This window comes from Coenobita brevimanus, chromosome 24 (genome assembly GCF_032717465.1).
Source record: "Coenobita brevimanus isolate Jiangsu-jjx chromosome 24, ASM3271746v2, whole genome shotgun sequence".
NCBI lineage: Eukaryota > Metazoa > Arthropoda > Malacostraca > Decapoda > Coenobitidae > Coenobita > Coenobita brevimanus.
The window spans coordinates 13071575-13098679 of record NC_136977.1 but is presented as its reverse complement, the minus strand read 5'-3'; the positions used below and the strand labels follow the sequence as shown (position 1 = coordinate 13098679).

Genomic DNA, 27105 nt, shown 5'->3' with positions numbered 1-27105 from the left:
ACAAAGCTTCAATCACCATGACAAACAATACGGGGCCCCAGACTGGACCTTCATGTACACAATTATTCATGGAAAACTCATCATTCAAATCTCCATTCACTCTCACCTGAGTGTGTCCACCCACTTACATAGCCATAACCACCCTAACCAGCCACTTCCTTCACACTGCCCACTTCACACCTCCTTTGGGACTCTCAAAGACCTCTAAATCAACAAAAAGTACAGCTCCCTCTTCTATATATATTTTTCCTGAAGCTGTCAGACAATGAATACAGCAACAGTGGTCACTTTGCCTGGCAAAAACCCAAACTGAATCTCATCAATACTCATTCTTTCCCTTATCATACTTTCCAGGACTCTCTCCATTACCCTTATTATCTGGTCCAAAAGTTTTATTCCTCTATAATTTCATCTTTCCAGAGTATCTCCCTTCCCCTTATACACATTTACAACTACACTCTTCAGCCAGTCATGTAGGACAACATGTGTTGGCTTGTATAAATTCCTCAACTGGTCACTAATATATCAGCTTATTGGAACCCCACAGCTGATCACCAATTTACATATCAGCTTAGACATGACTGCACTGTTCCAAGCAAGGTCATCAAGATATAACGTTCCACCTGGTCGAAGTCACTTCTGACTGACACTCCACCAAATGTCTTCTCACACACTGGAGGTGGTGGGAAATCGGTGTAGATCTTGTTGAAGGAATTGTAGAGGTAGCGTGTGCAGGTGAACTGAAAACTGAGCAGATTTATCTCTCTTTATTGGCCACAGAAAGATACAACCATGACACAGAGAGGGCCCAGAGTATATACGTCCCTCTCGTTTGAATGATAAGTGCGTTCTCCCCTAGCTGACCGGCTTCCCTTCTGGGAGTGGCGCTGAGGTTAGCATGTACAAAAGTGCCAAACCCCACAACCAACTGGGATTTATACATGAATAGAAGCATTACAACTTTACCATGCACATTATACACCTCAATAAAGTAGTACTGATTACATTAAAGTATACCAACAGGGTAAATATTTCCCCCAAGACTTTAAACATATATACTATTCATATTTCTCTATCGCCTTCCCTTTGCCCTCGTTGTTTATGATAGAAAATGCTGGGCTCTGCAAGTCTGATCGTTCATCCTTTCCCATGCCACACTTATTAAGACGGTGTTTGGTTGATTATCATTACGCTATATTACACACTCATTAATTATGTTTAAACACACTGCATGTAATATGTAAAAATAGTGCGAGAGTACAACTAATCATGGAAACAATGTCCGGCACAAGAACAAACACTATCTATCTATAGCCCGACGCCCTAATCCCGCAAAGGGTGGCCGCAGACAAAACGCCTCCAAGTCGCTCTGTCACCCACCATTTGACTACCCTCCCCCCAACTCACCCCCCCCTCCCTCTATACCTCTCAACTCCATCCCTCTACCTCATCCTCGGTCTACCTCTCCCTCTCCCTCCCTCCCACCTCACCTACATACACCCTCTTAGTCAGTCTTTCATTCTCCATTCTCTTCACATATCCAAACCACCTCAGTGTATTTCTCCTAATCTTCTCAACCACATCCACATCCACCCCACAGCATTCCTTAACTTCTTCATTCGTCAACCTGTCCCTCCACGTCACTCCACATGCTCCTCTCAAGTAACTCATTTCCACTGCTCTCACACTTGACTTGTTCCCCTCTTGCAAGGTCCATGCCTTGCTTCCATACGTCAGGGTAGGGGGGGTTTTCAAGAATACTCACCCAGTATCCCTGCTTGTCGTAAAAGGCTGTGGTAGGTCTCCATATTATAATTGCAAACCATAATAGATAGATAGATAGAGAGACAGATAGAAGCAGGAAGTCAAATGATGAGAAGGTGTTGTGTCTGCGAGAATCGAGCAGCGCTAAAAATGCTTACACGGAGGAAAGCTGACGACAGCGGCCAGTAAGGAGATGATGCAGTTAGCTGTCAGCAGTCCTCTCGTGAGAAAGATCTGGTAACCATGAGGAACATACGTGACACACCCCTGCTACACCAGATTTTAGGAAAGAGAGTTCAGAAGGAGACAAGCGACCCTAGAGAGAGGTCGAGAAGGAGATTAGCCACCGAACAGGCTAGACAGAAGGAGACAAGCGACCCTAGAGAGAGGTCGAGACGGAGATTAGCCTTAGAACAGAGAGAGAGAGAGAGATGGCGAGACAGGGAGGTAGCTACCCGGGACTTATACTCTTTCCATGTGAGAAACCTGTTTAATATTTCTAAGACAAATAAAAATAGTCCCATACTATTCTTTACCTCTCCCGTCACTACATGACATCTGGTGGGGAAACTACTACAAGATATAAAAGCCGCTCGACCACAAGTCTAAAATATACTTCTCTAAAAGTAACTACAAAGTCTTTATGACAAGGCGACTAAAAGGGTTGGTGGAGGGTTAGTGCCTCTCCCCGGAAAACAACTAACTAAAAAACAAACAAGAAGCCTCGGACAAGGACTGACCAAATGATGACGACCAAGGACCGGACAAAGGACATGGTAATTGGAACTTGGAATGTAAGGGGAGCGAATGATGAGGTGAAAGAGAGAGAGATTGTCCAGGTGCTTGAGGGTGCGAAAGTGGATGTATGTGGAATAACTGAAGCAAAATGGAGAGGAGAAAGTGTGAGAGAATGGGAGTATGGATGGGGTATATGTGCAGGAGTAGGTGAGAATGAGAGGGCAAAGGAAGGAGTATGTATAGTTGTGAGTAAAAGATGGAAGATGAGCATAAGACAGTATGGATCAGTTGGGTCAAGGATTGTGTGGGTAAAGTTGAAAGTTGGAATACAAATGTGGGCGATTGTGTGTGTGTATGCAACAACGCAAGATCGTGCTAGAAGAGTGAGAGAAGAGTTCTGGACAAATGTAGAAATGTGCATGGAAAAGTTTGGAAGGAATGAGAGAGTGTTTTTGATTGGTGATATGAATGGTAAAGTTGGGAATGTGAAGGTGGATGGAATAGTTGGTGAGTGGGGTGTGCCTGCTGAGATAGATGAGAATGGGAGTGCGTTAGTGGACATCTGTGCTGGGAGGGGGTTGGTGATAGCCAATACCCTCTTCAGGCATAAAATGATTCACTGGTATACATGACGAGTGATGAGAAGGGTGGGTGGTGAACTGAATGAAAGGAAGGCAATGATTGATTATGTGTGTGTGGATGAAAGGATGCGAAGATGTATAATGGATGCAAGAGCGTATAGAGGTTGGGGGAGTGGACTTTCTGACCGCTACTTGGTGGTGGCCAGAATTAGAGTTCAAGTAAGATGGAGGAATAGAAGAAGGGAAAGACGAGAGGAAGGAGTAGTTGCAAGGAGAGTGGAAAGGTTACAGGAGGATGAGAAAAAGGCAGAGTATAAGAGAGAAGTGGAGGAACGATTGGGCAAATATGAATTGGAGCAGATGGGAGACGTGGAAGGTGTGTGTAGCATATTTACAGAAGAAATATGCGCAGCATGTGATGTGGTGTGTGGAAGGAAGAGAAGACGGAGGGTGGTCCAAGGAACAGCGTGGTGGACTGAAGAGGTGAAACAGGCTGTGGCACAAAAGAAGAAAGCATACAATGAATGGATGAGAAATAGGGGCGTGGAAGAAGTTGAGAGGCGGAAGAGGGAGTTATATGTAGAAAGAAAGAGAGAGGTGAAAAGATTAGTAAGAGAGAGTAAGAAGAGAGTGGATGAGGAATTTGGAAGGAATTTAAGTGTAAAGTGGAGGGACTGTAAGAAAATGTTCTGGAGAGAGGTGAAAAGAGTAAGACAGGGTGGAAGTGAAGTTAGCAGGGGAGTGAAAGATAAAAATGGTAGATTACTAGTGGAGAAGGGAGAAAAAGTGAGCAGATGGAGAGAACACTTTAAGGAATTGCTGAATGTAGAGGATGGAAGTAATGCGAGTATAAGTGGCTGGGGAATGGCTGGGAGAAGGAGGGAGGAGAGAAGACAGGAAGAAATCAGTAGGACAGAAGTTGTGGAAGCAATGAAGAAAGTTAAATCGGGGAAAGCCCCAGGAATTGATGGAGTGTGTGGTGAAATGCTGAAGCATGGGGGAGAGATAGTAGTAGAATGGATGTGGAAGATGTGCAGATTGGCCTGGGAGGAAGGTAGAGTCCTGGAGGATTGGAAGTCAGGTATAATTATTCCCTTGTACAAAGGAAAAGGGGAAAAAGAAGTGTGTGGTAATCATAGGGGCATTTGTCTTCTTAGTATAATGGAAAAGTGTATGGTAGGATACTTATTGACAGAGTTAGAGAAAGAACAGAGAAATTAGTTGGAGAAGAACAGGGAGGCTTTAGGAAGGGAAGAGGTTGTGTAGATCAGATATTCATTCTTAGATCTTTAGTGGAAAAGTTTCTAGAGAAGGGAAAGAAGTTGTATGCGGCTTTCATGGATTTGGAGAAAGCATATGACAGGGTGGATAGACAAGGATTGTGGAAAGTGTTAAGAATATATGGAGTACATTGGAAGTTGTTGAATGCTGTGAAGAGTATGTACGATGGTGCAAAGGCTGCAGTGCGTGTGGATGGTGAACTAAGTGAATTTTTCTCTTTGAAAGTTGGTTTGAAACAGGGATGTGTCATGTCTCCATGGTTGTTCAATCTGTACATGGATGGGGTAATAAAAGAGGTACAAGGTAGGGTAGTGGATGTTGGAGTGGCCCTTGTGAGAGAGGATGGTGTTTGGAAACTCCCTGTACTGTTGTTTGCAGATGATACTGTGTTGTTGAGTGAAGACGAAGGGGAGCTGCAAGGCTTGGTGGATGAGTTTGAGAGAGTGTGTAAGAAACGGAATCTAAAGGTGAATGTAGGGAAGAGTAAAGTGATGGTCTTTGAGAGAGGTGAAGTCAGTGAATGTACAGCGAGGTTGGATGGTAAGGAATTGGAAAATGTGAGTACGTTTAAGTACTTGGGTAGTGTGATGAGTAAGGATGGAGGTTTGGAGGGTGAAGTGCTTGAAAGGGTACAGCAGGGAAGAAAGGTTGCTGGTTCTTTGAAAGCAGTGATAAGAAACAGGGAAGTGAGCATGGAAGTGAAAAAGTTACTACATGACAGTAATGTGATACCAACTCTAACGTACGGAAGTGAAGCTTGGACGTTGTTGGAAGGACACAAGTCAAGAGTGAGAGCAGTGGAAATGAGTTTTTTAAGAGGAGCATGTGGAGTCACATGAAGAGACAGGCTGACGAATGAGGACATAAAGGAGCGTTGTGGTGTTGATGTGGTTGTGACAGGAAGCGTTATGAGGAACACACTGAGGTGGTTTGGCCATGTGGAGAGGATGGTGAAAGACTGACGAAGAGAGTGTATGTGAGTGAGGTGGAGGGGGGAAGAGGGAGGGGGAGGCCGAGGATGAGATGGAGGGATGGGGTGGAGAGGTATATGAGAGAGGGGGGTGTGAGTTGGGAGCAGGGCAGTGAAATGGTGGGGGACAGGGCGACTTGGAGGCAATTTGTTTGTGGCCACCCCAAACGGGATTGAGGCGTCTGGCAATAGATAGATAGATAGAGATAGATAGGGCAAAAACCAAACAATGAATGAATGAAGAAATTATTAAACCACTGCGAGAGGCTAATGACGAGAGAAGAGCTGGGCACCGCAAACGGAAATTCACTTCTGCAATGCAAATCTGCAAACTCAAAAAATTACCTTCCAAAACCGCATACCCGCAAACGTTGTGAAATCTGCGGTTCCACATATGCAAATGCAAACCATTTGTATCCCTTTCAGTACCACAGCATCAGTTTCATTTTATTCTGGATACCATTAAAGGATATTCTTAAGTTTGGGATGATATTTTTTCATAATCAAAGGATTAAAAATCATCTCTAGTTACTCATCCATTACAATCATATCTTTATTTAGTATGACTAACCATAGATGACTTTATGAACCAACTGCCTAGCCCCGGGCTCCTATGCTCCTCATGGGGCAATGTAGGAATGGATGATGGATGGATGGATGAAGTTTGGAAATTGTCTGTAGTACCTAATGGGATATATAAAATTATATTTATTGTGAAGGAAGTAGGTGAGAATGAGAGGGCAAAGGAAGGAGTATGTATAGTTGTGAGTAAAAGATGGAAGAAGAGCATAAGACAGTATGGATCAGTTGGGTCAAGGATTGTGTGGGTAAAGTTGAAAGTTGGAATACAAATGTAGGCGATTGTGTGTGTGTATGCACCAACGCAAGATCGTGCTAGAAGAGTGAGAGAAGAGTTCTGGACAAATGTAGAAGTGTGCATGGAAAAGTCTGGAAGGAATGAGAGTGTTTTTGATCGGTGATATGAATGGTAAAGTTGGGAATGTGAAGGTGGATGGAATAGTTGGTGAAGATGTGTAATGGATGCAAGAGCTTATAGACGTTGGGGGAGTGGACTTTTTGACCACTACTTGGTGGTGGCCAGAATTAGGATTCAAGTAAGATGAAGGAATAGAAGAAGGGAAAGACGAGAGGAAGGAGTAGTTGCAAGGAGAGTGGAAAGGTTACAAGAGGATGAGAAAAAGGCAGAGTATAAGAGAAAAGTGGAGGAACAATTGGGCAAATATGAATTGGAGCAGATGGGAGACGTGGAAGGTGTGTGTTGGATATTTACAGAAGAAATATGTGCAGCATGTGATGTGGTGTGTGGAAGGAAGAGAAGACGGAGGGTGGTCCAAGGAACAGCGTGGTGGACTGAAGAGGTGAGACAGGCTGTGGCACAAAAGAAGAAAGCATACAATGAATGGATGAGAAATAGGGGCGTGGAAGAAGTTGAGAGGCGGAAGAGAGAGTTATATGTACAAAGAAAGAGAGAGGTGAAAATATTAGTATGAGAGAGTAAGAAGAGAGTGGATGAGGAATTTGGAAGGAATTTGAGTGTAAAGTGGAGGGACTGTAAGAAAATGTTCTGGAAAGAGGTGAAAAGAGTAAGACAGGGTGGAAGTGAAGTTAGCAGGGGAGTGAAAGATAAAAATGGTTGATTACTAGTGGAGAATGGAGAAAAAGTGAGCAGATGGAGAGAACACTTTAAGGAATTGTTGAATGTAGAGGATGGAAGTAATGCGAGTATAAGTGGCTGGGGAATGGCTGGGAGAAGTAGGGAGGTGAGAAGACAGGAAGAAATCAGTAGGATAGAAGTTGTGGAAGCAATGAAGAATGTAAAATGGCGGAAAGCCCCAGGAATTGATGGAGTGTGTGGTGAAATGCTGAAGCATGGGGGAGAGATAGTAGTAGAATGGATGTGGAAGATGTGCAGATTGGCCTGGGAGGAAGGTAGAATCCAGGAGGACTGGAAGTCAGGTATAATTATTTCCTTGTACAAAGGAAAAGCTGAACAGCTAAAAACAACCGGGAAACAGATTTAACAAGAAACTTTTATTTATGGATAATGCATCACAGTATCAGTGGTTCACAGGCTACGCAATTATCGGTAAATGTCATTTTCAGGAAAGCGTCAAGAATTAGCGAGGGGGTTTGGAACGTAACCCTTGCTAATGTGGGGGATTACAGTACTGTATATATTTTAGTTTTACAATAAATATCTATCTATCTGTCTATTGCCAGACGTCTCAATCCCGTTTGGGGTGGCCATAACCAAATCGCCTCCACGTCGCACTGTCCCCCGCCATTTCACTGCCCTGCTCCCAACTCACACCCCCCTCTCTCATATACCTCTTCACCCCATCCCTCCATCTCATCCTCGGCCTCCCCCTCCCTCTTCCCCCCTCCACCTCACTCACATACACTCTCTTCGTCAGTCTCTCACCCTCCATCCTCTCCACATGGTCAAACCACCTCAGTGTGTTCCTCATAACGCTTCCTATCACATCCACATCCACACCACAACGCTCCTTTAAATCCTCGTTCGTCAGTCTGTCTCTCCATGTGACTCCACAGGCTCCTCTTAAATAACTCATTTCCACTGGTCTCACTCTTGACTTGTGTCCTTCCAACAACATCCAAGCTTCACTTCCATACATTAGAGTTGGTATCACATTACTGTCATGTAGTAACTTTTTCACTTCCATGCTCATTTCCCTGTTTCTTATCACTGCTTTCAAAGAACCAGCAACCTTTCTTCCCTGCTGTACCCTTTTAAGCACTTCACCCTCCAAACCTCCATCCTTACTCATCACACTACCCAAGTATTTAAACGTACTCACATTTTCCAATTCCTCACCATCCAACCTCGCTGAACATTCCCTGACTTCACCTCTCTCAAAGACCATCACTTTACTCTTCCCTACATTCACCTTTAGATTTCATTTCTTACACACTCTCCCAAACTCATCCACCAAGCCTTGCAGCTCCCCTTCGTCTTCACTCAACAACACAGTATCATCTGCAAACAACAGTACATGGAGTTTCCAAACACTATCCTCTCTCACCAGGGCCACTCCAACATCCACTACCCTACCTTGTACCTCTTTTATTACCCCATCCATGTACAGACTGAACAACCATGGAGACATGACACATCCCTGTTTCAACCCAACCTTCAAAGAGAAAAATTCACTTATTTCACCATCCACATGCACTGCAGCCTTAGCACCATCATACATACTCTTCACAGCATTCAACAACTTCCCATCTACTCCATATATTCTTAATATTTTCCACAATCCTTGTCTATCCACCCTGTCATATGCTTTCTCCAAAACCATGAAAGCCGCATACAACTTCTTTCCCTTCTCTAGAAACTTTTCCACTAAAGATCTAAGAATGAATATCTGATCTACACAACCTCTTCCCTTCCTAAAGCCTCCCTGTTCTTCTCCAACTAATTCTTCTGTTCTTTCTCTAACTCTGTCAATAAGTATCATACCATACACTTTTCCTATTATAATAAGAAGACAAATGCCCCTATGATTACCACACACTTCTTTTTCCCCTTTTCCTTTATACAAGGGAATAATTATACCTGACTTCCAATCCTCCGGGACTCTACCTTCCTCCCAGGCCAATCTGCACATCTTCCACATCCATTCTACTACTATCTCTCCCCCATGCTTCAGCATTTCACCACACACTCCATCAATTCCTGGGGCTTTCTCCAATTTAACTTTCTTCATTGCTTCCGAAGCCTAGTGCCCGCAGCTTTTTACAAAGGCCCCTCTGTCGATCTATATTAGGCATCAAGCGAAATTCTGGAAAAGGATCGATCAATCCTATTAGGACTCTAGGGGTTAATCCATCCTGTGATTCGCTATGATTCGTGGAAGAATTAATAAAATTACAGTGCCTGTGCCATATGGACGAAAACATCTGAGACCTGACTGCTTGGGGTGGTATCGTAGGGTCGTGTAAAAATGCCAGTGACCTTCATTCCCTTCCCATAATTGTTCACAGTTTTTTATAGCCTGAGCTAACTTGATGTCACTGACACTTGTACTATACAGGGTTGTTCAGTGCCGGAGGTTATTAAGGGGTTAATGGAATACATTATTGTTTGCATCAATACTCTCTCACACATACACACAAAACCAAACAAAAGAGTGAGTGCTAAATGTACGTATAACTTGCGGCAGAAAGACCTTACCAATTCAACTGGTATTCCTCCAGTTTATTTTCTGTATTTTTCCAGCCTTTTTCTTTTTTTTTTTCTAGGAAGAACTCGCTAATTTGTGAAGCATTAATTATGAGTTCAGCAATTACTGGGTTCTGTAGTACAGTAGGCTCTCAATCTTCGATTGGTTTTGGGACCGAAAAAAACGATCAAAATGCGATTTATCGAAGTGCGAATTGATAAACTTATGGAAATAAATAAATGGGACCAGCGTGTCGCCAACAAACCTTTATCAACTTTTACGTATACACTTATACCCACCCAAAATCATAACACAACCATATATTTGCTTAAATTTAGTACATATTTACTTACTATTAGCAATAAAAGCAAGAAATACAGGCTGCCCACAATTTAATATAGAAAGAATGAAACTCATGTGGTAGAGTGTTGGGTTCTGAGACAATTCACTGTTGTCAATTCGTCGCCAAAACGTGGACGATTCCCCGTCAGGACAATTCGCACCCTGGACGATTCCCCATCATTCTATAAATATACTTAAGGTATTATTAATTAATCAATACTGTACTTCAATAACTATATTTGAGGGGGATCCATCAGACTCTATGTTCAATAGCGTTGGCTTTGGATAATATTTATTAGTTGCACCTATAGTAGATGGTAGAAGGATGAATATAGTTTTGAATGGTGAGTTGCTTGAGGAGGTAGAGTGTTTTAAGTAGTAGTAGAAGTAGTAGTTGTTCCCTAGGCGGTCTGGCCGAACAGCCCCAAGTCCCTTAGGAAGGCCATGGCCGAGACCGGGCTCTCCCACAGTGCTCTCAGAGTGTATGGTGTGTTGTTGGCGTAGGTGATTGTGTGCAATGCAGTCTTCCATAATGTGCTTAATAGTATGGGGTGCTGTGTTGCATCTTGGACAGGCATCAGCGACGGAGTCATCCAGCCTCTTCTGGTGGCTTAAGAGGTCTGCATGGTGCCCACATCTCAGCCTGGACAGGTGGACCCTGTCCTCACGAGGGAGATAGGATTCAGAAGAGTGGATGTCAGGAGGCCGTGCATGCAGCTGTGTGCTGTCTTTAAGTGACTGAATGGAGCGGCGAGTGATCTGAGTATGGATATGCTTCTGGAAGTTGGTCTCAGGTGGGTGAGGGGGGAGAGATGACAATATTTGTGTATGGTATTGTGTGCTGAGTATTGTTTTGATGTTCCTTGGTGTGGGTGGATGTGCTGCCATGTAATATAGTGGATGTTGTGGGTTTGTGGAGGCTGCAGCAAGAAACTGGGTGCCTCTCACGTCTAGGTGATCCCTGACTTTGAGGATTTTGGTTTCTTGATGTAGGTGGTCTGTGGGTGTAGTAGCTGTGCAGCCTGTGATTATTTTTAGGGCCTTGTTCTGTATGGTCTGTAGAGTGTTGTAGTGTGTTTTGGTGAGGTTAGAAGCCCAGGCAGGGCTTGCATAATTCATCACTGAACATATATATTGTTTGTATACTGTAGTGGTGGTGGTTTCTTTGTTGTGTCCAAAAGTTGTATGGGCAAGTGACCTCAAAGCATTGAGTCTTGGTGTTATTTTATTTTTAATGTTTGTGATGTGTTGTTTAAATGACACTGATGTATTGTATGTTGCACCAAGGATTTTGGGTGTGTGGTTGTGGTAGGGGAGTGTTGTTTATGGTGAGGTGTGGGATGTGACTGTGTTCTGCTGTCCAGTTTGTGAGAAGGGTCACTGTAGATTTGGCTGGGGCTATTTTGAGCCTGGTTGTGGTGAACCATTCGTGTAATGTGTTGAGGTAAGGTTGAATGATGTGTGCGGCTGTGTTTGCGTTTTGGTGCGTATATGTAAGTGTTATATCATCTGCATAGGAAGCTATATGTATCTGTGGTGTGTGGTGTGTGGGTATGTCATGCATGTATTGGTTAAAGAGTGTAGGGGACAAAACAGATCCTTGGGGGACGCCGTTTGTGAAGTTTCTGATGTTAGAAGACTAACCAGCAAATGTTACATGTGCACATCTGCCTGCTAAGTAGTTTGCCAGCCATTTTTTTGTGTTATTGTGCATGTTTGTGTTAAGTATTTTGTTTGTGAGGTTGTGGCGGGGGATGGGATCAAAAGCTTTGCTAATGTCTAGTGTGATTAGGAGTGTTCTGTGTGGTGGCCTGGCTGAATTCATGCCATCGAAAACTCTCTGTGTAAGGTCTGAAAGAAGGGTGTTTGTGGAGTGTTGTGGCCTAAAGCCATGTTGTGACTGGGCTAGGGGAATGTGAGGTGTGACTAGTTGTAGTACCAGTCATTCAGTGAGTTTAGAGGGGGTGCAGAGGAGAGTGATGGGGCAGTGTGAGGAGGGTAACATGGGGTCTTTGTTGGGATTAGGGATAGTGATGATAATGCCATACTTCCAGATGTTGGGTATTATGTTGTGTGAGTAGCTGTACAGTAGTTTGATATGTTGGTGAGTGCTTGTATGCCTTGTGGTCCAAGGTGTTTAAGGTGAATGTTGCTTATGTTGTCTGGTCCACCGGCAGATGAGTGCTTGAGGTTGTTAATGATGTGCTTCGTCTGGTTGTAAGTGAAAGGTGGGTAGTCTGGGTCTGTGGGGAACTGTCTCTTACGTTGGATGATATGTCTGTCTTCGGGATGGGGGATTAGATGGCTGACTTGTGAAAAGTGATTGATGAGTTTGCTTGTTGTCTGTTTGAGGGTATGGTGTCTGTTGTTGTGATGGCAGCATGTGATTGTGTGGTGTTGCTGTTGGAAAGTGTTATGCTGTTGTTTTGTAGAGTTTGCTGATGTTTGTTTTGTGGTCAAGTGTTTGGAGGTAATTTTTCCAGTTTAGTGTTTGCTGTTCTGATATTTTATTGTTTATTTGAGTGTTGAATTCTTGTATTTGTTGTACAATGTCTTGTGTATGGGGTGTTGGGGAGTGTCGCAGTGTGTCCCGTTGTCTGATGAGGCCTTGAATTTCTGGTGTGAAGTTGGAGTTGTCTCTCTTTCTGTTGCCTCTAGGGATGTATTTTTTGTCTGCATTTTGTATAATTGTATTGAAAGTGTGCACAGTGGCATTGATGTTTGTGATGGGTGTACTGTTTAATGTTTCAAAGTGTTGTTCTGTTTTAGTTACAAAGGCCTCCCAGTTGGCTCTCTTATAATTAGTGTATGTGTGTTTGTGGCCAGCTGGGGTGATTCTGGTTTTGGTAGTGATGATGATTGGGAGGTGATCAGAACCTAGGGTTTTGACCACTCTCCATGATGTAGTGGTGGCGAGGTTTGGGGAGCAGTAGGTGATGTCTGGAGATGATGGGAGGAAGAGGGCTTGGTGTGGGATATGGGTATGATGGTCTAGATTGCTCAGTATGAAAAGATGATCTGTCTGGGATTGTAGTACCAGCCCTCTGTCTGTCTCAGGGTTGTTGACATGCCAGGCCGACGACTTGGCGTTGAAATCACCAACCAGGATAATGTTGGGTATGTTGGTGATGTAGTGCATCTGTGGGGAGTAATTGTGTGTTACTGTGGGGGACGATTGGAGGGGAATGTATGTATTAGTGATTGTTATGTGTGATTTGTTACCAGACCGTATTTTAACTGATTGTATTTCTGTTGTGGTGTCATGTGGGGGGAGAAATGACTTTGTGTGTGCACTGGTATCCGCAAAGTTGATGGATTTGTGTACCAGGGTGATGAGTCCACCGCCACTGCCATCAGCCCGGTCTTGTCGGATGGTGGTGAAATTATGAAATGTCAGTGTTTTCTGTGCTCTGTGTAATTTTGTTTCTTGTAAGATGTCAATGTGTATGTTCTGTTGTTTGATGAATTGTGTGAGTTCCTGTTTTTTGGTGTTTATGGGTTGCATGTTGCTGTGGATGGAAGAATAGATGCAGAAGTGAAGTTTATAATGAATGAAGTAGGAAAGGTGCTGGGAGGAATGAAAAGTGTTTAGATGTCGTTCGCTTAGAATGGATGTAAAGAGAAGACTGTATGAGGGTGCTGTGGTACTGACAGCGTTATATGGGGCAGAAACATGGAATATGGGTGTAGCAGAGAGGAAAAGTTTGAATGTAATGGAGATGAGGTGTCTGAGGAGTATGTGTGGAGTGACGCGTATGGATCGAGTGAGAAATGATGAAGTGCGAAGGAGAACTGGAGTTGTTCGGGAGATGGCTGATCGAGTTGAGCATAGGGTGTTGCGATGGTTTGGGCATATGGAGAGAATGGATAATAAGCGATTGGTGAAAAAGATAACTAGATCTGATGTGAGAGGTGTAAGGCTGAGAGGGAGACCACAAATAGGATGGATGGACAGTGTGAAGAGAGCGTTGAATGCGAGAGGGATGTCTGTTGAGCAAGGAAGAGTGGCTGTGCGTGACAGAAATAAATGGAGAGAAATTGTGAATGAATAAATGATGACGCAGCCTTGAGGGGATATTCTCCCGCATTTGATTTGATCAGCTGATCAGGTCAGGTGCAGGTAGGGGGATGGGTCTATTATGATGTGGCAAGGGTAAACCAGCTCTGCTGTCGGGCCCTGCCGCGAATGTCGCTGATTGCACTGCGAAATTGACCCTCGTGCGGTGTGGTGCAGTGAGGATCTGTCCCTTCTCCCCTTTGGGGCTAAGATGTGAATGAATGTATCTGAAAGTGTGTCGTCCTGTCTCGGCTACCTCCCTTTCCATGGGGGAAGCAGGCTAGGTATATAGATAGACAGACCTATAGTCAATAATTAACTTGTTTCTTCCTCACTGTAGTCGCCTTTGAATTATATTCTAGCGTCACCCATTGTGTATTCATTAATGACGGCAAACTGTCTTGTTATTATTATGATGGCGAATTGACTTAATGGTGAATTGTCCCAACTGGTTCCGAGGCGGTGGTTGTCACTGTTGCCAGCCACCACTGCCACCCTCGCTGCCATCACTTATGCTCGCCCCAACCCCGCTTGAATGAACACCTGCTTCCTTGCCCTTGCCCCAATCACCATGGCCACTGCTGTTGATGCTTTCACTCCCTCCGTCATCACAAAAAAGATTTCAAACGTTTGAATGAGGGCAAGCTTCACCAAGTGGCCGGTAGGTGGCATGACAGATGAACAGATGAGCATCGACTTGCGCTCGCAACCCGGCCTAAGTGATCGAAGCACAACTTTTGAAATCGAAGCACAAATTTCGGACGAGCACGCAAGTCTGATCGAAGTACGAAATATCGAAGATTAATCGAAGATTGAGAGCCTACTGTACAGTATTTTAAATATTATTATACAGTATTAGTATATTAGACAGTTTTTACTACAAAACAAGGGTAAATCATTCACTACTGTTGATAAATGAATTATTACAGTTCACAGCTCACACTTGACAAGCTGACACACCAGTGCACCTCTGTTCCTTGGCTCTAACCTCCTCAGTCCTCACTCCTGTCACAGTCAGACTCCTCCAACAACTGAGACCCATGAGGTCCATGTTGCCCTTCATAAAAACAAACCACTCAAAGTTTTCAGAGGTCAGGCTGGTTTGTGGGCAGGTTTGCATTTGTGGAAGTACTTCCACAAACGCAAAACCGCAAATTTGCATAAAATGTCACAAATGCAAATTCACAAACGAAATCACACTTCCAAAACTCTGGATTTTGCGGTTTGCGGCAATGATGGCAAAAGTGCCCAACTCTGGAGGAGAGTTTATGTGAGTGTGTTGGAAGGGGGGATTGGATGAGATGGAAGGATGGAGAGAACAGATATATGAGAGAGGAGTGCATTTGCTGGGGCATGGCAGCAAAATGGCAGGGGACAGGGCAGATGGAGGCAATTTGATTGTGGCCACCCCTTACAGGATTGATACATCTGGCTATAGATAGATAGATAATATTTAATGAATATAGTTTGTAATTTAAGTCTATATTTGAAAGATTACTATCAATAATTTAGTCTGTCCAATTACAGTAGTTTATCTTTACTACCATTACTTTAATAATCATTGCTCCTCTGAACTGTCTGCCTGAATCCCACTTCCATGACAGCATGTGCATAGCACCCAACTGGCAGTGCACTCTCTCCTCTTTTCTATGCAACTCTTAAATGCAAGAGTTTACTGATACAGTACTCTCAGTCATTATGTATTCAACAGGTCAGTTCTGGAACTATCTTCCTCCGTCTGCATTTCCCTGTGTGTGAGACCTCCAGTCTTTTTAAATGCAAAATGTTCAGATATCTCAAAGTGAACTGATTTGTATTTTTCTATTTTATTTATTTTTTTTCTTAACAGAAGGTGAACAGAGGATGGACATACAAATAAAAAATCCATATCCAGGTATCAGATTACAGATGCCCTCCATTTGTAAAAAAAAAAACTTGTACTGTAGTTGGACTTCAACTGCTGTAGGTTGAAGCTTAAGAGGAAAGTAGTCTAGGGAAGTGAATTCCAAACAGAAGTAGTTCAGGGAATAAAGGAATTTATATGGGCAAAACTTCTGCAATATGGCAGTGTGACAGTCAAATCATGAGTGCTACCAGATGCCCATGTAGCACAAGGAAAGACATGGACAGGTGGCACAATGGATGCAACTTCATTTGGGCATTTGCCATTAACCCCTTAACCCCTACACCGCGGGCATGTTTACCGATGTTTTGCGTGTGCCGCGGGGTTATTCGGGCTCCGACAGACTCTCAAAAAATATTTGCCAAAAATCAGTTATTAGTCCTAGAATATTAAAATTAAATATGCTTATGGCACATACCTTCAGCTTTCTCCTGGAATGTTTGTTGAGCCTTCGTCAGTTACCGTAGGACTTGTGGAGACCTCTGAAGTTGGGTAACGAAGTCTCCACTTTACACTTCCCGACAACCCGTAATATGATTACCACAGCCAGATATTAACACTATAAACACTACTCTATGATTTTCAAGTAGTTTGGGATCCATACTCCAAAAAAAAAACACACTGTGAAAGCAATGAAAATTACGAGCGCGTCTGACCGTCGCACTGGCACTAGTTCGCTCTTGGTGCTCTGTCATTTATTATTCATAAAACCCCTCACACTTTATATTTCTATTACTATATAACACTTATATATATCTACAGTCTTTATCCATAAGTTTCCTTCAGTAGTATTAGTTTATTGTCACTGTAGGGATTCAATTTCTTTCAGTAAAATACGTAGCATTCACTTTCTCGTCCTGTATACTAGCATTGAGAGTGAATGTCACTTTCATCTTCGCTCTCATAACTCATAGCATTCAGAGATGCTAGAGTGAAACTTTCACTTTCATTACTCCTAGGGTATATACTCATATTCTTATAATACTACTCATTTACATTTCTATTTACGTTCTCTATTTTATTTACGTTATTTACATTTCTATTTTATTTACACTGTGTTATGCACTGTCACTTGAAGTAACTTATAAAACTATTTTCCATTGTTCACGTATATTTACATTCATTACTTTCACTTGCTGTTTACACATTATTTACACATTATTTACAATTCCACTTGCACTGTTTTACTCAATAGAAAGATTGTAGTCACTCTTTAATCAATTGTCAGCCCTTTACCTCTTTCCACACGAGGTTTAGTAGGGGGTAAAGGTCACAGGGCCCTTTGCATGGGGGTGAAAAAGTCCCTGAAGTCAGCAAGAAGAAACATACGTACCCCCACTTTGGAAGATGAGAGTAAACTGATAACGGAGGGCCGGGGTAGAGGCCTACTTAGGGGATATTCAGTGCTACCAATGTTAGCTCTTGAAACAGCTATGTCTAGCACTGAAATGATTGGCAGGAAATCTAGACAATACATTATAAATTAGGTAGTTCCAGGTTAATGTAAATATCACTTAGGCTTCTCCCTTCCCTCCTTACATGTATATTTATTGCGAAAATAGATTATACGGCATATTTGAAGGGGAAAAAAACAGCGAAAATTAGCGAACGAGTGCACGTGAGGTGTTGTCAGGTGATAATTAGCCAATTCCAGGTGTATGGCACTCTCACTTACCTTATTTCTTTCTTGTATATATTATTTGGTATAAGAATAGGACATAGGGCTTATTTCAATGGATGAAATCAGTGAAAAATTCCAGGGAAGATTTACTTAGCGTAGCACGGCCGGGCAGGCGACAGGATAGGGTAATGGAGGGGGGGTAGAGAGGGGAGTCAAGAACGGGGAGAAATGGCTAAATTGTCAACAATGGATGGGAGTACAGATGAGATTAGGAGTGCTGACTAGTGCTGGACATTGGCAGTACTGATAGATGATACAAGCCCCCACTTGGAAGCCTGGGTGAATTCAAAATAACACAGAATCACAAAAGCGACGCCCCGCGGTATGATCCCTTGCTCCCAAGCGTCACGAAAGTGACGCCCCGCGGTTAAGGGGTTAAACGCGGATCGTCTCGTTTGCGACGCTCAGCAAAAAGGACATAACGGTGGATCGTAGCATTTGCGATTCTAGTAAATTTTGAATAACTGCGGGCAAGCAGGCTCCAGCTGGTATTGTCTATCAGTACCACCACCCTTTAGCTACAACTAGCATACTTTACCTTTGTACTACTGACCTCAGTTGTTGCCAAGTATCGCGTTTTCCCCCCGTCCCCCCCCCCACCACGGCCCGGCCAGCCTGGCTGTGATACATGGCAGCGCTCTGAGCGCTCAGAACTGTAAATCTGCGCTCTCCTCTCACAAGCAGTTTATGCTACTAGGAAACGCTTGTTTCCCCAGTTGTAACACTAGCTTTTTTTCTCATGGTTTGCCCCTGTTTAGTGTCAGTTTACTGCAGGCTTTCAAAGTGACATTACGGCGAGTTCTAGCTCTTCCCAGTCAGTGCAAGCGGCCGACAGGAACGAGAATAAAGTGGCGGGCGTAAGGCAGAATAAAAAGCGCGCCGTGGTGATCTTTTGGGAAGCAATATGATTGAAAATAATGTAGTATACATGTTTTTAGCTGTGAAAATGGAAATGTTTGTTGAGTGATGGGAAGACCGCGCCACGGTGCATGTCGGCCGTATGCTCCGTTGATTTTAGCCTTATTTTCAGTGCTTATTGTACAAATACGGATTCCTAACTACCTTTACGTTGTAGTATAAAGTTTACTGTGACAGAATGAGGCTGTGGTAGAGGGGAAACCGGGTTGCTGGAGGTGTGAAAGTGAAGATTTGGTTACCCAACTTTGCAAGTCTCCACAAGTCCTTGGGTAGTCCACGAAGGCTCAACACCTGTCTCTGGAGAAAGCTGAATGTAAGTACTATCTGCCATACCAAGTATAATGTTCTAGGGTTAATCTCTGATTTTTGGCGAATATTTTCCTACAGGTACTCAGACCGCAAAACAACCCCGCCACTCAGGGGGAAACGACTGTACACGGCCGCGTTTAAGGGGTTAACCCTTTCAGGTCTCCAGGCCACTATAGTGGCTTTCTTGGTAGGGGTTTCCTAGCCACTACCGTGGCAGCATATATAGGCATGAATGAAAACTGTTGCGTGAGGCTGGTGAATGAAATAAGTATACAAGCCGCTCCCCAGACCCCTCTGCTTCTACCAGGCATGTGTAGATCACAATATTTTAGTCTACACAGTCTGGGAAGAGCTAATCATGGGGGGGGTTGGGTTGCACGTATTGGTTATATTATACTGTTGATCTGGCAAAATTTTATGCTATTTTGGTATCAGACAGTTCATTTAGCAAAAGAATATTGTTTGCAATATATTTTTACTGCTCTGGAGGATACATAGCTCTCACCTCCCTCCTCCCTTTCATATCCCCCTTCCTCCACCCCCTACCTCCCACCGATCCCCCACCCCTCTACCTCCCACCCTTCCACCCTCCACTCTCCCTCCAATCCCTCATTCCCTACATCCTCCACCCTCCTGCCTCCCACCGATCCCCCACCCCTCTACCTCCCACTCTCCACCCTCCACCCTCCCTCAAATCCCCCACCCCCTGCCTCAGCTGCTGCGTCACAAGCGAGCAAGAGATTTCTGTGTTGTACGTCTCAATATTTATTCATTTCCTGGGTGTTAGAGTGTCTGATTGAGGAAAGATAAATAAAGATTTATGATTTTACGTTTATAAGTTTTTTTTTGTAGCCTTTTATACACGTACCATGCACTTATTTCTTACCAGGCGGACATACTGTACACATGCAGCGAGTGTTGCCTTTTTCACTGACAAATGATTGTTCGTATCTCCTTACTTTTTTCTGATTTATATTTCATGAGTTTCTCACATTTCCTGGTTATACTTATAATGCCGTCAATATTGAGAAATAATAAATATTTGATCACTGTCTCTACTGCTGCCTGTAAGTACACAGGATGATATAGCCGGCAACAATGAAATACACATATGTACATACAAAAGGCAAGCTCGTAGGCTTACCCCCATGTCCTCACCCCCACAGCCTTGGACAGTACTAAGCAAAATAAGAGCAAAGTAAAATAAATTAGTAGTAACTAGTAAGTGATAGTTTTATAAGGATCTTGTAACTGTTTAGTTTGTTGTTTGTAAAGAAAACATCTCAAAAATCATTCACAAACCATGTGATATAATGTACAGTACATATACTATTGCACTGTTTTTTATGGAAAAACATAGAAACAAACAATGTAATCATGTCGCCTACGCGCCAAGAAATCCCACCGAGACGGCAATACTCACCACGCTACCACACACCACTTGCTACGCAACTTCCCATCATTTTTGCAGCACTTGTATGGCAACTAGAGCTCTAATGTTTTATAGACAGATGTGTACTACTTCCTTGTGCATGAAGATGATATTTTTTTCTTTATTTGCAAACCTTGAATAAAAAAAAAAAAAAATTTGTCAAACATTACCTTGGGATCTATTTGAGACCTGAAAGGGTTACAAAGTACCTTAGTAATTCAAGCGAGGCAACATTCCATCTACTTGTAGGGGAGGTAGTTCATTTGTAACTGCAGGATTATTAATCTTTATTTCAGCTTTGTTCTGAACTGTGTCCATTTATTTCAGTGCAACCTCTCCACATCCACTTCACAAGGGTGAGCAAAATTCAAGCTGACAGCACACATCATGTACATTATTGCTACCTATTCATCAGTGAAGTTACAGCTTATATACAATACAATACTCCAAATTTCCCTTGAGTGGTTTTGGCATGTGATCTAATGTGAGAGGTCCAACTGAGGGTATTGTTAAGTGAAATGCCAAGAACTTCAATGCTTTTAAAGATAGGAATATTGGATGCACTGAAGGAAATATAGGTATAGAAATCAGAAAATATATGTCTATTAGTAAATTAGATATACATGTACAGTAAACTCTCATATCTGATGTAAGGCTGCCAAAGGGGTGACAGTAGTTGATATACTGGCAGACAGTGATGTAATATCCTCCCCAACCCCCCCAGCTCCCAAGAGGGGTCTAACTCCATTCTATATCCTAAACCTGTACTATATAAATGTTGAAACATGGGAAAAAATATCTTAAATACTGTAAAAAGCATGTTAAAATGTCACTGTATTGTATGAGGGGGTCCCAATGTTACAAGCACTGTAGTTCCAGTGTACAGTCATTATGTCAAGTGAAACCCCTCTGGATAGTGATTTCTTGTATACTGAAAGAAATGAATTTGGGAGCTGAATCCTAATTGCACGCCAGAATATGCTGTTGGACAAGTCCATGATTTTGGCCATACCTTGATATTCTCAGGGTTTCATGTTGATAGCTCAAGCCTTTCATTAGATATAATGATGCTAAAGATGGGCAATAAAAATTAGTTCACCTTTGGCAGCCATTTTGGTGACCTTGACCTTGGCCTTGAGTGCCCATTTTCAAACTCGTCCAAGATTTTGGCCATATCTTGTGACCCTGAAAGTTTCATGTGGATAGCTCAAGCCATTCATGAGATATACAGGTGCTAACGGCAAGCGATAAAAACTAGCTGACCTTTGGCAGCCATTTTGGTGACCTTGATCTTGACCCTGAGTGCCAATTTTTGAACTCAGCCAAGATTTTGGCCATATTTTGATACCATGAAGGTTTCATGTTGACAGCTCAGGCTGTTCATGAGATATAATGGGAACACACACACACACACACACACACACACACACACAGAAGTGTAAATTACTGGAAACTCAAGATATAAGGACAGCCCCAGGACCAGACGGAATCTCTAATTGGGTACTGAAGGAATGCAGAGAACAACTGGCGGATAAGATTCAAGGTTTAATTGTGTGTTCTCTGGAAGAAGGGAAAGTGCCTCGGGAATGGAAGAGGGACAATGTGGTACCAGTTGACAAGGAAGGAAACAAGGAAGAACCCCTGAATTAAAAACCAGTGTCCCTTACCAGCATGGTCACAAAATTGTGTGAGAGAATCCTGAAAGACAGATGGATAAAATATCTGGAGGAGATGAACATTTTGGCTGAAAGTCAGTTTGGATTCTGAAGTGGAAGGTCATGTGTTTCCAACTTGTTGAGCTTTTACTCAAGAATGACTGATGTGCTACAGGAGAGAGACAGTTGGGTGGACTGTGTGTATTTAGATTTGGAGAAAGCCTTTGACAAGGCACCCCACAAGACTAATATGGAAATTGGAGCTCCTGGAGTGGATCAAAGACTTTTTGAGAGACAGACAATGAGGACAGTACTAACGGACAGGATGTCTGGATGGAGAGAAGTATCAACTGGAGTCCCACAGGGTTCGGTGCTAGCATCAGTAATGTTCCTGATTTATGTAAACGATATGGTAGATGGAATGAACAGTTATGCAAGTCTGTTTGCTGATGATGCAAAGATCTTGAGGAAAGTAAAAGTTAAGGAAGACTGTAAAATGCTGCAGGAGGACCTGGAGAGGATTCATGATTGGAGTCGGATGTGGAAAATGAAATTCAACGCAAAAAATGTAAAATATTGGAAACGGGTAAAAGTAACAAGAAGCCATCACTGAATTATCTGATGGGTAATGAACCAATCACAAAAGTGAGAGAAGAGAAAGATTTGGGAGTGCTGGTCCAGGACAGTTTGTCACCTGAAAAACACATTAACAAGACAGAGAGATGTATAAACTCTTGACTAACATAAGAGCAGCATTTCATTACACGGATGAGATGATGAAAAAATTGATAGTGGCCATGATCCGCCCCAGGCTGGAATATGCAGCAGTAGTGTGGTCTCCACACAAAAAAAAAGATATAAACAAGATTGAGAGAATGCAAAGAACAGCAACCAAGATGGTCCCTAGTCTGGCAAATGTTGCACAGACAGAGGCTGAAAAAGCTGGATCTGCCTTCCTTAGAAGAAAGGAGAGAGAGAGGCAACATGATTGCAGTGTTCAGGACATGATGGGAGTAGATAAAATTGACAGAGAAGATCTGTTTTTATGGGATGGGAGGATAACAAGAGGACACGGTATGAAACTGAAAAAGCCAAGCTGCTTGAAGGATATCAAGAAATACAGTTTTCCATATAGATGCACAAACCTGTGGGACAACCTGGACAAAGAGATCGTCCAGTCTAAAACCTTAAACGAGTTCAAAGCAAAATCTGAATTATTGAGAAACAGAGACGGGACCCCATGAGCGTAGCTCATTTCCCGTATATCACAACTAGGTACATTCACACACACACACACACACACACACACACACACACACACACACACACACACACACACACACACACACACACACACACACACACACACACACACACACACACACACACACACACACAGATGGGCAAAAACATTATTGCTCCATCTTGTAAAGGTCAGCGATAACAGGGTCAATATGAAAGAAAAGCATTCGGGAGCTGAATGCTAATCACCTGTCAGAACATGATGTTGTCCAAGTTTTTTGCCATAATTTGATACCCTCAAGACTTCATGTTGATAGCTCAAGCCATTCATGAGATGTAATGGTGCTACAGGCAGGCAATAAAATTAGTTGACCTTTGGCAGCCATCTTGGTGACCTTGACCTTGACCTTGCGTGCCCATTTTCAAACTAGTCCAAGATTCCTGCAACATCTTGATACCCTGAAGGTTTCATGTTGATAGCTCAAACTGTTCATGAGACATAATGGTGCTAAAGGTGGGTGATAAAAACTAGATGACCTTTGGCAGCCATTTTGATGACCCTGACCTTGACCCCAAGCGCCCAATTTCGACCTCAGACAAATTTTGGCCATATCTTGACAACCTGAAGGTTTCATGTTGGTAGCTCAAGCCATTTGTGACATTATGGGAACAGATACACACACACACACACACACACACACACACACACACACACACACACACACACAGAGGCAGACAAAAACATTATTGCTCCACCCTGTAAATAAGGGCAATAATAATATGGGTTCAATGGTGACAGGGAGGAGTCCTATGACCATGTAACCTAAAATATCAAAAACCCTTACCCTTTTAGGCTTACCCTCAGCGCCCTCAGTGGCACCACGCTGTCCACTAGTGGTAGCATCCTTGCCAGACACGATTTTCAAGTCACAAGTTCCAGTGTTTCACACACAGAAAGTTATCACATCACTTAATATCGCACACTGCACTATTTGTTACACACCTCTACTACATGTATTGTTGGCGATTGCAGTGGTGTCTCAATGGCTCTGCATGCACAAACTGGAACGAAAGGGAGATGGCCACAGCGAACATAAATACTGAGAGGCCATCTTGGCTCCTACAGCTGACTGTTGGCTTGTGCAGGAGACACAGGTTCCAAATCACAAGTTTCAGTAAAAGAAGTCAGCACTTCACTATCACACACTGCACTACTTGTTACACACTTGCACTACTATCTAATGATAGCAATGGTGTTTTAATGGCCTTGCACACATGAAATGGAACAAAAGGGAGACAATCACAGCAACAGTAAACAGTGGGTGACCATCTTGGCTCAAACAGCAACTGTCAGCTTACACAGGAGGCACTGTCTAGGCACATGATTATCACATGTGGCCACAAGAATTACAGGACAGTATTGTTCTAGTGAGTTTGTGATCATCTCATCATCATTACTGCAAAACTGGGTATCAACTTTAGCTCATCATTCTACCACTTTATTACACTGTAAACAAACATATAGTGAAGCCTGGCTGTATATAACCTAAGGGAAAAGGGGGGTTTGATGTCTGAAGACCACCAACTTATATCTATAATGTTATGTAAAGCAATTTTACACAATACGGGTTACCTACATCTAAAATACACATACAGCAGACCCTCCACACCTACCCAGTACTGTATGTGCTTGTACAGTAGCCTAACCAGTTTATTCATTCATCTGTCAAACTACGGATACCATCCAAACCAGTCCTGTGTATGGAGGGATACGATATGCAATAATTAAAGCTCAGAGAGGGGGGTGTGAGTTGGAAGTGGGGCATTGAAATGGCGGAGGACAGGGCGACGTGGAGGCGATTTGTTTGTGGCCACCCAGAATGGGATTGAGGCATCTGGCAATAGATAGATAGATAGAAATGCTCATGTTGAGAGACCATGACATAATCTGTCTTCTCTCCCTCGCCCCCTCTCTATTTTTCTCCTACTTTTCCAGTTGCATCCAATGGATATAAATGAAAGCAACAGAGAGAGAGAAAATCAAATGAGGAAAAACCAAATCTGCATCCCCTGATCAGTGAGGAGACAATCCTTACTTCAGCAGCTGCAGGTGACTTTGGCCTATGCGCAGCTGACATAAAGCATTACTTCTTCTCTCCAGCTAACTTATTAAGCATAACAATTTCTCTCACTTTCCTTCCCTCCTCCTGTTACTTCCATTCCTCTTTCTTATTCATTTTTGAGTCACATCCAAAGGTTATAAAAGAAAACAAGATGTGGTGCCAAGCACAGCAAACCTGACCCCGGAAGTCATTTTGGCGCTGACATATAAACACAACAGGATAAACAGTCAAAGTTGTCACGCATCAAATTTGGAGTAAATCGGGTGAATAATGACAATTTTATGTTCATCTGAAATTCTAGGCCCAACTCACCTGACATCGATCCCCTATGGCTAACTTGGAGGGTGACCCCCTGATGTAATATGGCATGTTATAGGATGCAGATTTGAAAGATGCACCTTTAGATTTTGGTTTCATATCGATATGACGGATTTGAAAGGAGTTGTGGTGGGAAAAAAAAAAAAAAAAAAAAAAACTTCTTAAACATTTTTTTGTGCCTATAGCCTAGGACTTGGCCCAGTTTGGCCCAAAATTTAATCAGGTGATTAGAAGGTCATAGCCCATCATCCCTGTAATTACAGTAAAAATCGCAGTTCTGTGGTAGCTTTCACGTTAAGTTGTTAACAGACAGACAGACAAACAGACAAACCGAGTGAAAACAATACCCGTCCCCGAGCCCCTCCGTCAGTAAAGAGGAAATACACAAGAAAAATGCATCCCTCACACATTTGCTGACAGATGTTTACCAAGGTTCAGGAAGGCGATTTTGGCCTCTATCCAGCTGCTAGAAGAATGGTTTTGCTCTCTCTCTCACTCAGTGGTGGAGATGCAAGTGGAATGAAATTTTTACACAAATATGAGGGTGTTGCAATTTTTCCTGATGAGTGAATGATGAGGATGATGCAGGGGAATGCTACCAAGCTGATCCCATGTATAACAGCAAAAATAATTTTCTTCTTTGTAGCATCAAAAACTTGTAATGGATAATGACACATGACGGGTTATGCAGCAACAGATATGAAAGTGTTTACTCTATTTGGTTTTCCTAGCATTAACCCGTGGATTGCAAACCACAACTCAGGCTGGGAAGCGTTGCGTTGCAAGCCACAGCTCAGGCTGGGAAGTGTCGCGTAGCAAGCCACAGCTCAGGCTATGCTAACCTTTCAATGGCTGTGCATCACTGCTAGCTACTCCACCCCTATGCAAACTTATGCATGATGCTAAGCAAAGACGGAAAGAGATTTTTTTTTTTCTTTTCACCAGATGATGCCCTGGATATTTATTTTCAAGTTTATAATAAGCATAGATATATATATATATATATATATATAATAAACATATTCAGATTATATAGTGGTAGGTGGGGGCGCCCACCATCAACCCACTTAGTGTAGTGGTACTCTGTTTTTCGGGTAGCTCTACATGCAGTGGCAAGCCAAATGTAAACCAGGAAAGCATTTACAACACTGGGTGGTATCCTTATAACCAACCAACACGTGTTCCCTACGTGTCAACAAGTGGGTTGGCGGAGGGTTAGTGCCCCTCCCCGGAAAACAACTAACTAAAACTACGAACAAGAAGCCTTGAACCAGGACTGACCAAAAAGTGACAACTAAGGACCGAACAAAGGACATGATATGGATGGCGATGTGGAATGTAAGGAGTGCAAATGATGTGAATGAAAGAGAGACTGTCCAGGTGTTTGGGGGTGCAAAAGTGGATGTATGTGGATTAACTGAAACTAAATAGGAAGGTGACAGTGTGAGAGAATTAGAGTATGGATGGGGTATATGTGTGGGAGTAGGTAAGAATGAGAGGGCAAAAGAAGGAGTGTGTATTGTTGTAAGTAACAGATGGAAGGAGAATATAAGAGAGTACAGATCAGTTGGCTCAAGGATTGTGTG

At 42.9% G+C, this 27105-nt stretch overlaps 1 protein-coding gene across 1 annotated transcript in view; it reads right to left on the bottom strand.

Moving 5' to 3' along the window:
• LOC145393492 (translation machinery-associated protein 16) overlaps positions 1-27105 on the bottom strand; it is a 92104-nt gene that overhangs the window by 42688 nt on the left and 22311 nt on the right. The window lies entirely within an intron of this gene.